The 12,106-nt window shown below is 41.0% G+C and overlaps 1 protein-coding gene across 1 annotated transcript in view; it reads left to right on the plus strand.

Annotated features, from left to right (window-relative positions):
* The window catches only part of LOC110526356 (protein mono-ADP-ribosyltransferase PARP6), a 39,005-nt gene extending 28,058 nt beyond the window's left edge, over positions 1–10,947 (plus strand). The window contains exon 24 of the mRNA XM_036980697.1: positions 10,749–10,947. The gene's annotated coding sequence lies outside the window, so the exon portion shown is untranslated. The remainder of the gene's footprint in view (positions 1–10,748) is intronic.
* The last annotated feature ends 1,159 nt before the right edge of the window (positions 10,948–12,106 follow it).

The raw sequence follows: 12,106 nt of genomic DNA on the forward strand, positions 1-12,106 counted from the left end.
TTGTTTCTTTTTTGTATTTTATTTTTATTGATATTTTTTGTATGTTTGAGCATTGTTAATACCTGTGTTTGGTTTGCTAGACATGTTTGATGTAGCAATGTAAGTTGATTTTTGAATAAAATACGTTTATAAAAAAAAAATTATATATAAAAAATAATAATATTTAAAAAAAAGTTTTTTTTTAAATATCTCCCGCGAAGAATCAACGTAAAAAGAGACACAATTAGAACATTTTGAAGAATATACCTACAGTATGTGAATAAAAACAGGCGATCTCAGTTAGCCAGTGCGAGAAAAGCAGTAAATGAAAGAAAAAATCTGTCTGATCCGCCGATCGTGGCAGTATAGGTAGAGGAAGTAGCCCGCAGCAGCGCGTTGAGACCCAAATTATTTGAGATGAAGATGACAACTACGTTAGTAGCGATCAACCAGACAGCAGACAGACAACAATGGCTTTTATTCCACATGTCTCAAATTAACCAACATGTACATGATTTGATTTGCCCTAAATGTCTAAACACTGGACTTAAAATCACCATAGACTTCACCAACCAGTGATTCTGCAATTATGTCATGATAGAATGTGCAGACTGTGAAGGTGATCGTGATGCATTTAGGAGTGTTGACACTTCCTCCAGGCTGCAGGAGTGCTCCAGGGTAGATGTGGCATTTGATATAAATGTGAGGATGGTTCTTCTAGCCCACGAACTTGGACTTGGTTATGCAGCTCTAAAGAAAATAAGCCAAGTCCTGGGGATTCCTTCCTTGCATCTCAGCTCATATCAGAGACATGCCAGGTAAATAAAAAGGGATTGTAGCACATTATTGTCAGGTGACTTGCTGTGTATAAATTATATTTATTTCCTTGCTCCAGCAAATGTATTCAAAGTGAATAAAACAGAGTGATAGGAAAACATAACTATACATTGAGACTGTAACATAGGCTTACAGTGTCACAGGGCTGTAGCCTACATGCTGATATGCTAATATTTAGTCCTGCAGTTATGTCTGTAATGTCGACAGACTTAATAAGTACTTTGTCCCCCCACTTTAGTTGCAGAGATTCAGAAAGATCTACAGTCAATGTTCTGCACATTTCAACAGTCACACAAAATCTTTGTACTGTATGTGACAAATTGAGCAAAGTGATATGAGAATTTGCCCAAAACTGCATATTTGCCAAAGACCAGTATTCAAAGCATATGCTCTATTGCTTGAAACAAATGTATTAAATATGCTATTGTATTTGTAAAATGTATATTTTATGTTTATTTGTCAGTTTAGAAGTGATATGTGAATGAGAGTTTAATTAATGTGACATAAATGGTCATATTTATGGAAAGTACATTTTAATTGCATTAGCCTATCATTTATCAGCCATTTTCTCAAAATGACATGTTCCCGTGGCGCCAATTCATTTTTCTCAGTCTTCAAAGGACATACATACCCTTTATTCCACACACAGGTTCTTTTACAGAGGCTTTTTTTTATATCTAGTGTTGTTTTGATTTTATGTGCAAATGTATGCAATATATGCATCCGTCATACATGTGAATAGTGTTTTTTAAATGATTCCATGAAATGACAATATTTTGATAAACTGATCTGTAGAAGTCTGGCCATTGCGTGTCTTATCACAATAAAACAAAAACAAAACATTCTGCCTTGAAGCAATGTGTTGAAAAACAGATTCTCGTAATATTCTCGTAATATTTATGGTGGGTTGTCTCATTCGCATATTTTCCTTTTAAAATAAATACAACTTGTAAGACAATAATATATTGTATTTATGTATACTTTCAAATGGTAAAGTTTCAGTCTGATGAGAGTAAAGAAAAAAATCCCTATTAGCCTGTGGTGCCTGTGGTGCCTATTAGCCTGTGGTGCCTATTAGCCTGTGGTGCCATCAGCAGATGTTGTTTTCCTGCAAGAGTTACATTTAAAAAAAATACTAAATTGAATATTTAAAGAGGAGCTGGGTTGGTGAGGCCTATGCTGCCACCTACTCTAGTAACAGCAGAGGTGTAAGCATCCTGATAAATAAATAAATAAGAATAAACCCTTTTCGATTATATCCCAGCACACGGACCACGAAGGTCGTTTCTTGATGTTGAATTGTACTTTACATGGTGAGAAATACACATTGATTTCATTGTCTATCCCACCAGGTGCAAATATGGTGTTTTAGATAGAATTCCAGCTGTATTAGATCAAATCCAGACAGGAACTATTATTTTAGCAGGCGACCTAAATCATACATTCAATAACATTGACAGACGCAGTAATAAAAAAAGAAGAATTCAAGGAGCCTCCAAAGAGGCTTAAAAATGTCATCTCTACAAATAATCTACAGGACACCTGAAGATTACTATTCCCAACTACAAAAGACTACTCTTTTTTTCTTCTCTCAAAGTAAGAAAATATATATATATCTTTTTTTAACATTTTTATTTAAAAAAATTTACTCAACAATTTACTGGGTTAAGAAATCCATGACATATCAGTGATATCAGATCATTCTCTGTTATCATGCTTAATTACACTAATAGAAAATACACCTAGCAACAGAATATGGAGAATGAACAGAGCGGATCTTGAAGACCCAAAATGTATTAAATACCTAAATGAAAAATAAAGACCTTTACCATTACAAATGTAGACATACAGGATAGAGAAAAGCTGGCCCCGATATAATTTGGGATGCTTTTAAAGGCGTACATTAGGGGAATGATAATCTCATACACGGCAAACGTTTAATCTGAGTTAGAAATTAAAAAGCCCATAGAAAATAAATGTCTGAATTTAAGCAGGAATATGATACTTTACTTTTGAAGAGAGCCAACAACTACAGGTTAAACTCAAATAAAGCATACTACTTAATGGCAAAAAACCTGGTAAGCATCTCGCAACCCTCACAAAAAGAATACACGCCAAACCAGTTATAATCTTAAAAGATACAGATGTGTTCATTAGAAACAACAACACGATTATATGAAAATCTATATAAATCAGAATTAAACAACAGTGGAACTGATCCTACAACATTCTTAGACTCAACAACCCTGAAGAAATTATCAGCAGACAAAAAATAATCACAAAAACAGTTATATTAGATATACGAAATATTAAGAAGGCTTTCCCATAGAATTGTATTTAACATATTGGGACAAAGTAGAGCCCCTATTTAGATTTTTTTGCAAATGTATTAAGAATGAAAACTGAAATATCACATTTACATAAGAATTTAATATTGAACTGAAATATCACATTTACATAAGAATTCAGACCCTTTACTCAGTACTTTGTTGAAGCACCTTTGGCAGCGATTACATCCTCGAGTCTTCTTGGGTATGACGCTACAAGCTTGGCACACCTGTATTTTGTGAGTTTCTCCCATTCTTCTCTGCAGATCCTCTCAATCTCTGTCAGGTTGGATGGGGAGCGTCACTGCACAGCTATTTTCAGGTCTCTCCAGTGATGTTCAATCAGGTTCAAGTCCAGGCTCTGGCTGGGCAAGGACATTCATAGACTTGTCCTGAAGCCACTCCTGCATTGTCTTGTCTGTGTGCTTAGGGTCATTGTCCAGTTGGAAGGTGAACCTTTGCCCCAGTCTGAGGTCCTGAATTGAATTTATTTTTGGTAACAGACAAATACAACAAAATGTACAATGTGGACCCAGAGGATATCACCTGAAGGTATTAATTAAAACGCTTGTTTCCAAAGTGGTCCTCAATGGTAAAGTGGTCTTGAGGGCTCTGGAGCAGGTGTTCATCAAGGATCTCTCTGTACTTTTCTCTTTTCATCTTTCCCTCAATCCTGACATTCTCCCAGTGCTTGCTGCTGAATAACATCCCCACAGCATGATGCTGCGACCACCATGCTTCACCGTAGGGATGGTGTCACATTTCTTCCAGACTTGACGCTTGGCATTCAGACCAAAGACTTCAATCTTGCTTTCATCAGACCAGAGAATCCTGTTTCTCATGGTCTGAGAGTCCTTTGGGTGCCTTTTGGCATAGTCCACGCTGCCTGTCATGTGCCTTTTACCGAGGAGTGGCTTCCGTCTGACCACTCTACCATAAAGACCTGATTGGTAGAGTGCTGCAGAGATGTTTGTTCTTCTGGAAGGTTCTCCCATCTCCACAGAGGAACTCTGGAGCTCTGTAAAAGTGGTCATCGGGTTCATGGTCACCCCTCTGACCAAGGCCCTTCTCCCCCAATAACTCAGTTTGGCCGGGAGGCCAGCCCTAGAAAGAATCTTGGTGATTGCAAACTTCTTATTTTTAAGAATGATGGAGGCCACTGTGTTCTTGGGAACCTTCAATGCTGCAGAAATGTTTTGGTATCCTTCCCCAGATCTGTGCCTCGACATAATCCTGTCTCGGAGCTCTGCGAACAATTCCTTTGACCTCTTGGCTTGGTTTTTGCTCTGACATGCACTGTCAACTGTGGGACCTTATATGGACAGGTGTGTGCCTTTCCAAATCATGTCCAATCAATTGAATTTACCACAGGTGGATTCCAATAATGTTGTAGAAACATCTCAAGGATGATCAATGGAAACAAGATGCATTTTAATTTGGAGAGTTTCATTTGGCGTTTCAATTTGGAGTCTCTTAGCAAAGTGTCATAGCTATGAGACTTTGCGGATTCAATCTACACATAATACCCCATAATGACAAAGCAAAAACAGGTCTCCATAAATATATATATTTTTAAGGTGCAAACATTTATGGAAACCTGTTTTTGCTTTGTCATTATGGGGTATTATGTGTTGATTGAATCCATTTTAGAATAAGGCAGTAATGTAACAACATTTGGAAAAATTAAAGGGATCTGAATGCACTGTACATTTCCTAAAGCAAAAACTTTAAGAACTCCAAGAAATTGTTTTATAAAGGGGCACAAAACAAGGATGTCCTCTCTCCCCCTCTTGCTCGCACTGGCAATTGAACCACTTACAGAAAGAATTAGACAGGACCCAAACGTAACAGGTATCAATATTGGTAAACATAAATATTAACGAAACTTATTTACAGACAATCTCCTGATATAGACGATCTCCTGATACAGACGACCTCCTGATATACCTGACCAATATTGAAAACTCAATATTTTAAGAATACTGTAAAATGTCAGGATATAAAATTTACGTGGAAAAAAATTGAGTAATGACAATAACAGCAATCCTTTAAGTGGATGACTAAAATATAAAAAAATACTAAGGATGCTTGACAACAAACAACAAATATATTAATACAACTTTATCCCATTACTCAACCATTTAAAAGCACTCCTAATGAAATTTTTTTCCCATAAATCTAACATGTAGAATAAACTTATTCAGAATGGCATGGCTCCCAAAGATTTTATACTTAAACTCGGTCATCCCAATTACCCCATCGAATACATATGTATTTTTTAAGTATACTTGTTCATAGCAGACTTTATACAGTATGGGCAAATAAAACTCATAAAATAAAAAGGAAAGTTTTACATCTTCTTAAATCTGAGGGTGGTTTTAACCTTCCAGACTCGGGATTGTATCAACTCGCCACCCAAGGCTTTTACTTGCCACATATAGTTAAATGCACTAAAGAGGAACAATGTGTACATATTGAAGATGCACATGCTCACCCCCAGAATCTTTTCACATGTCTATTTTCCAAGGATAAAGCTAAGAACATTAACAACTTCATAGTTAAGAACACTATAATGATATGGAAGAAAATTAAACATTTCACAAGAACCAATATCACTCCCTAAAACTCAACCCTATGGAACAATCCTTGTATAGTTTTTCAGAATTCACCAATAAATTGGTGCACATGGAAAACTAAAGGCATAGAAAAACCTTACATTTCCATGACAGCATTAAAAAGCCATTTTGGATTGAACATTGTAGATATTTTCATTTCGTTTTGAAATATTTTGTACATCAGAGAAGTCTTGAGGGAACCCTGTTTGAGTCAGAAAAGGATATTCATATGATCGGTAGCCTATACAAAACCGTGCAGAGAGCCTATCCAACTGACAATCTCTTAGAACAAATATAAATGATTGGAACCAAAACTTTAAAATAACTGATATTGGCACAAGATGGAGGGAATGTTGGAACATAACTAACAAAATTACAGTTAACGAAAATGTATGCTTAATCCAGTATAAAGTAAATATAGAACTTGATAAAAAGAGATAAAATTCACAAATTCTACTGTATAACGGCAGAGTCATGTTTGAAGTGTACAACTAACAATGACTCAATAATCCACATTCTGGGAATGTTATGAAGTCCAAAACGTATGGGCGGCGGAAGAAAGTTGTCTGTTAGAAGTATTACAATGTAAACGTACTTTTAATCCGTCTGTCTGCCGTATGAGGGTGCAGTGACATCCGATGGGTTGGAATTTCTTTCTTCTAGTCAATCGTCACGAAGAAACATACACTTACAAACGGGAAATCAACCAATCCTCTGTCGTTAACAACAATGGAAAGTTAAAATTCTTTATTATCTAAATGTTGAACGTTTATGGGCGATGGAAAGAAACAAGATGGTGCAGTTTGAGGCCATGTGGCGGAGAGTGACGACGACGCTGGAGATGTGGGTGTGAGCATGTGGGTCAAAGACAATATCTTACTGTTCTAGACTTGGTTCATGAGAACATTCATGTGTCCAGTTTTGTCAGGGTTAGGAGAATACGCCATCATCTGCCCACCCAACATACACAGGAAATGGTTACCATGTTCTCAGAACATAAGCTAAACGTTTTCTAGACACTTTTAATGTCAATGTTGCAGGAACGTTTCTGTGTATCAGTTCTCAGGACGTCGCCTGATGGTCCCAAAGAAAAGTTCTTCCAAACCTAAAAATGGCATTACACAACTCGCCTTGTTACTGTTGCCGAGCCAATCAAGGCCCTGGTTGGTGAACCACGGATCCATTCATAGCTCTTTGTCTGTTGGCAAGGTTAGGGAAACTCACACACAGTGCTTATAACATACAGTGTTTTCAACTTACATATTTGACGTACATGATTACATTGTGCATGTTCATTTATGCAGTAATTATTATTCAACATGTCCTCACCTGGGATTTGAACTCACAACCTATTGGTTCACGGTGCTCCGCTACGCCACCATGTCTGTATCGGTTAATCTGACTATTGTCATAATTGATTTGATTTACTTATAATTTAAGAGCTTTCAGTATAGTTGTCTAATGTTGGTGGAGAGTGTTAACCTGTTTTAATGATACTCTTGAATCACTATGATCAATAAAATAGTTTTTCTTGAGTGTACTTTTAACAAAACTGAGATTTACTTAAAAGTGCATTCACCCTTTTGCTTACACCTATCAAATGGTTTCATCTACATAAGTGCCTTCGGAGGATTTGTGCGCTGCCCTATCGGACTCCCGTTCAAGGCCTGTTGTGACACAGTTCGGGATCGCCCCCGGGTCTGTAGTGATGCCTCTAGCGCTGCGATGCAGTGACTTAGACCCCTGGCCACTCGGGAGGCCCCATTATCTTATATTCTGAGAACATGGCAACCATATTCTGTGTGTGTTTGGTGGGACTTTGATGGAATATTCTCCTAAACCTCAGAAAACTGGACACATGAATGTTCTCGTAACATTCCCATGTATCGTGTCTAGGACATTCATATCTTACATTCTGAGTACGTTTTAATTGACATTAATGGAAAGGTCTCTTGGAAACATTCCTTGCACATCAAAGGAACATTCCTAGAAAACATTAGACAATGACCTAGTAAGACTCTGAAAGGAATGTTCTCTAAAGTTGTGGGAACGGTTGTTGTTAACCTGGGAGGTTGCAGGTGTCAAACCTATCTCAGAAACCTCTCTCTCCAACAGCCTGGCAAAAAAATCCCAGAAATATCGTATGATAGACTGAGTAGCCCTGTACTTTCTCACAGACACTATCCCTTCTCTACTTTTCCTCTCTCGATTTCCCTCCCTCCTCTGGAGCATGGCAGGCACGCTCTGTGCTGACCTGAGAAGGAGTGACATTCAGAGGCCGGTCCCCTGCCTACAGCACTGACATTTCTGCCAGACTTTGATGGCGCCTTTGAACAGAGATGTGTGGAGGGAAGAGCTGCCTGTCTCCCCTTCCAGCTCTGTTCTCTCTGCTCAGAGTGAGATGTATAGCTGCCATGCTCCTCTACCAACTACATCCCTCCCTCTACACAGACACACACACTCACAAGCGCACACACGCTCACACACACACACACACACACACACACACACACACACACACACACACACACACACACACACACACACACACACACCCTTACCCCCCTGCTGAGGAGCCTTCAAAGACGCCCATGTTGCCTCTCCCCCTTGAAGCTACCCCTCGTGGAAGGGAGGCATACCCTGGCCCCACTCCCAACTTCAACCCCCCAACAACCCCCAAAACCCTTTCCCCTATCCCCACCCCGTGGAGCGTTCAAAGAGACCCATGTTGCTTATTCCTCCTTCCATAGCTCCTCTTCTCCATGCCTCTATGTTTGCTCATCCCTTAGACACAATACTGCTCTCCCTCTCTTTGTTTCTGAGCTGTGACTTTGTAGAGACAGAATGCTGAAGTGAGCAGAATAAGAACAGAAATGGTATGACAGCATCGCTTTTCAAAATCAAGTGTGATGCAAGGAAAGAGCTGCATGTAATTCCATGCTACAGTATTCACTGGCTTGGCAGGTCTGTTCTCTCTTCTGACACTAGGGGGAGTTGGGTTTTTTCATGTACTAGAGAGAGAGAGAGAGACCATCTCATAGAGGTTGACGATAAGAATTGAGGCAATCACTTTCTGTCTTTTCTCTCTCTTTCTCTGTTCCTCAGTTCCCTTCCCTCGGTTTTGTATTCTCAGTAGTGAGACACACTGGAGGTTGCAGACTGAGTTTAAAACGAGAGGGGAGACAGAGAATGACAGACCCCAGACCCTTTCCACCTGCAGCCCTCTGGCTATGTGGCATGAGTCTACCTAGCCCCTCCTGTACACCCCCCTCTCCCCCCTGCCAGCCCCTGGGTCCCCTCCATCCAGTCAGCCAGCCTGCCTGTGCTTCAGTGTCCTGGGCTGGACTAGGCTATTGATTGGTAGCAGGGCTGCAGCTCACCTGCTAATTGAAAGCCGATTGGGGCCCTCGGGCAGAGCTGTAAAACAGCCCCAGTGTGACTTTAAAAGCCCCGGCTGACAGCCCGCTGTAAATCCAGGCCTGCCTACTCAGGTAATAGTCATGGTGTATATCCATCTGGGGTTAGAACTGAGGGAGAGACACACACATCCACCTACTTAAAGAAATAGTGTCGTATAAGCCCATACGAGCTGGGCACCAATTGGTGTATGACACTGAAGTATCCCATGGTGACAGAGGAAAGCAAAGCCTAAAGATTGAACACATCCCTCCCTCCTCTTGACAGTGCTCATCCAGCTCTTCTCTCTCACAAGACACACCTGTGTCTCCCCTCCAGAGAGAGACCGGTTCCAGCTCATGGTCACATTCTCTCTCTCTTGCTCTCTCTTGCGCTCTCACTCTCTCTCTCTCATTCTTTCTTGTTTTCTTTCCAGTCTCTCTCCCTCACCTCCTTTCTCTTTGTGTGTGTGTATATGTGCTTAGTGATTGAGTATGGAGGGAACTGGGACAGAGAAGTGTCCGTCCTGCTGCAGGCATGGAGCACGGAAAGCGAGGTTAATTGGATTGTAATTAGACCGGAGGTGATTAATTGATAGCATCTGTAAATTTGGATGTTTCCATTGTAAATGTGACAAATGAGAGGGTGCAGACAGAAGGAGAAGGGCAGAGGGAGCAATACTTTTTTTTTTAACCGTTTGGTAGGAGAGATACCGTAGATATTGCACTGAGCTGGGTCCCCTTTACTGAGCTGGGTCCCCTTTGCCCATTGTCACTTCAAATTGTGCCTCCAGATCTCATGGCAAAATAGTCTAGTCTTCATTTGTATTCTAATTTCACAGTGCTTGAGGACTGAGATATGGAATTCAGAAGGGTATGTTGCCAAACCCCTACTCCCATCATGCACTGTGCCCTACATGATGTAAGAGTCGCCCACTCTGATCACTTAACCCCTCCTCCCATCATGCATTGTTTTCCACTTTCTTCCTCACTGTGGCGTGACATTTACGGTTTTCTTTGTCCATGTTCCCTTGTGTGTGAGTGTGTGTGTGTGCTCCTATGTCTGAGCCTCGAAAAACCTTTTGGGGTTCAAAACGTTTGCCACTATGGGGGCACCTTTTCAATTCAAGGTTCTTTGAGGAATCCCTCTGAAAAGGTTATTTCAAAGAAACCCCGTTGTAAAGGTTCAAATAGTAACCTTTCTGTTGTGGGAGGGGTTAAATGTTGAACCGTTTTAATAATATATTATAGTTGAGGCACCTTATCAGAAAATTGGAGGTGTGACTTATTGGAGGTGTGGCTATCAGATAGTTATTTTGGACCACACGTGAGAGTAAATGTCATGCCTGATCATGTGTTTTGTGGTATTGTTATTAAAGGTGGAAGTGTATACTGTTTCTCCAGGAACCTTTGCTACATTGAAACATTAAAGGTTCCTCCAAGAACCCCTCAACTAACCAAATGTGCAAGTATTAACCATTGAAAGCTATGGTTGCTTGAGGAATTCCAGGGTTCCTTGAGGATCTTCAGGGTTCTTCGAGTCACCCCTAATTCTAAGAGTGAATGATGTTGTTTTTTTTGTCTCATGTTGTTAGTCATAGGATGCAGGAAGAAGAGACACTGGCATGTACGAGACGGTATGAGGAAATACGATGTGCTGGATGACTCAGCTAGGAGCGATTCCTGATGTGATGCTGCCTGCTGCAGAGCAGCTTATCTCACAGTGATGAGGCACTGACGTGCTGGAGAAGAGCACACTCTCAGGAGTCATCAAATCATGGCAGCAATAAAAAAGATGATTGTTCCACCTCTTGTGTAGGTGTCATAACTATGAACATTGTTGTGAAGCCAACATACACACAGTTCACAGTTTTGTGTGTGATTGTTCCATTGCTCAACAGAAACAACATTGTTAATTACCTGGGGGTACATTTCTGCAGAGGACCACACAAGGCTGTGAATTAAACTAATCAAATAAGCCTCCAGTCAGGCCCTATCAGACAGCTCCAGACTGCAGAAAATGAGCCCACGTCGCAAAATCTACATTTCATTTTCCCCGGGGCCAGCCTGGGTCCCTCCTCTCGCGCACATTTCCCCCCAATACGCAGCTGTTTCCTGGAGCAGGCAGGGAGACAGGGAGAGAACGGTATGCTCAGCTCAGCTCACTGGTTCCTTCCTGGCCACGCTGAAAGCGCTTGAGCCTCCCATTGCCATGGTTATAAGGAATAAAAACTGTGTGGGGAAATGTTTGCTGTGGTGGCTGGAGCTTCACTCAGAACCCTGGAATGAGTGCCAGGCATGTTTGCGCAGCTTCCCATTCTCTCCAAAGCATTCAAGAGAAGAGTAAGGATGGATTTGTGTGTGCATCCGTGCGTGTGTGCGTGTGTGTGTGTGTGTGTGTGTATGTGTGTGTGTGTGTGTGTGTGTGTGTGTGTGTGTGTGTGTGTGTGTGTGTATGTGTGTGTGTGTGTGTGTGTGTGTGTGTGTGTGTGTGTGTGTGTGTGTGTGTGTGTGTCTGTGTGTGTGTATGTGTGTGTGTGTGTGTGTGTGTGTGTGTGTGTGTGTGTGTGTGTGTGTGTGTGTGTGTGTGTGTGTGTGTGTGTGTGTGTGTGTGTGTGTGTGTGTACAAGTTGTGTGAGTGTGTACCGAGGGAGTGAGATCCATCTGTCAGTCTCAGATAAAGATGCCAGAAACAATGAAGGAGAGATTGTGCTCCAAGAGAGGCTGGGACAAAGGAGATGTGCCAAACAGATGAGCTTCCTCTCTGTTTCCCCACTCCCATACTGTCCCAATCCCTGTCTCCAGCCAGATGTTTCACTCATTGGTCACCCTCTCTCTCTCCCTGGACCACACTGAACTTAAGTCCTCCTGTCTCCATAGACATTCCAACACACTGCAAACCTGAGCCCACATCCTTACTGAGAGGCTGAAAGAAAGGTAGCAGCTCACAGTC

This window comes from Oncorhynchus mykiss, chromosome 6, assembly GCF_013265735.2.
Source record: "Oncorhynchus mykiss isolate Arlee chromosome 6, USDA_OmykA_1.1, whole genome shotgun sequence".
NCBI lineage: Eukaryota > Metazoa > Chordata > Actinopteri > Salmoniformes > Salmonidae > Oncorhynchus > Oncorhynchus mykiss.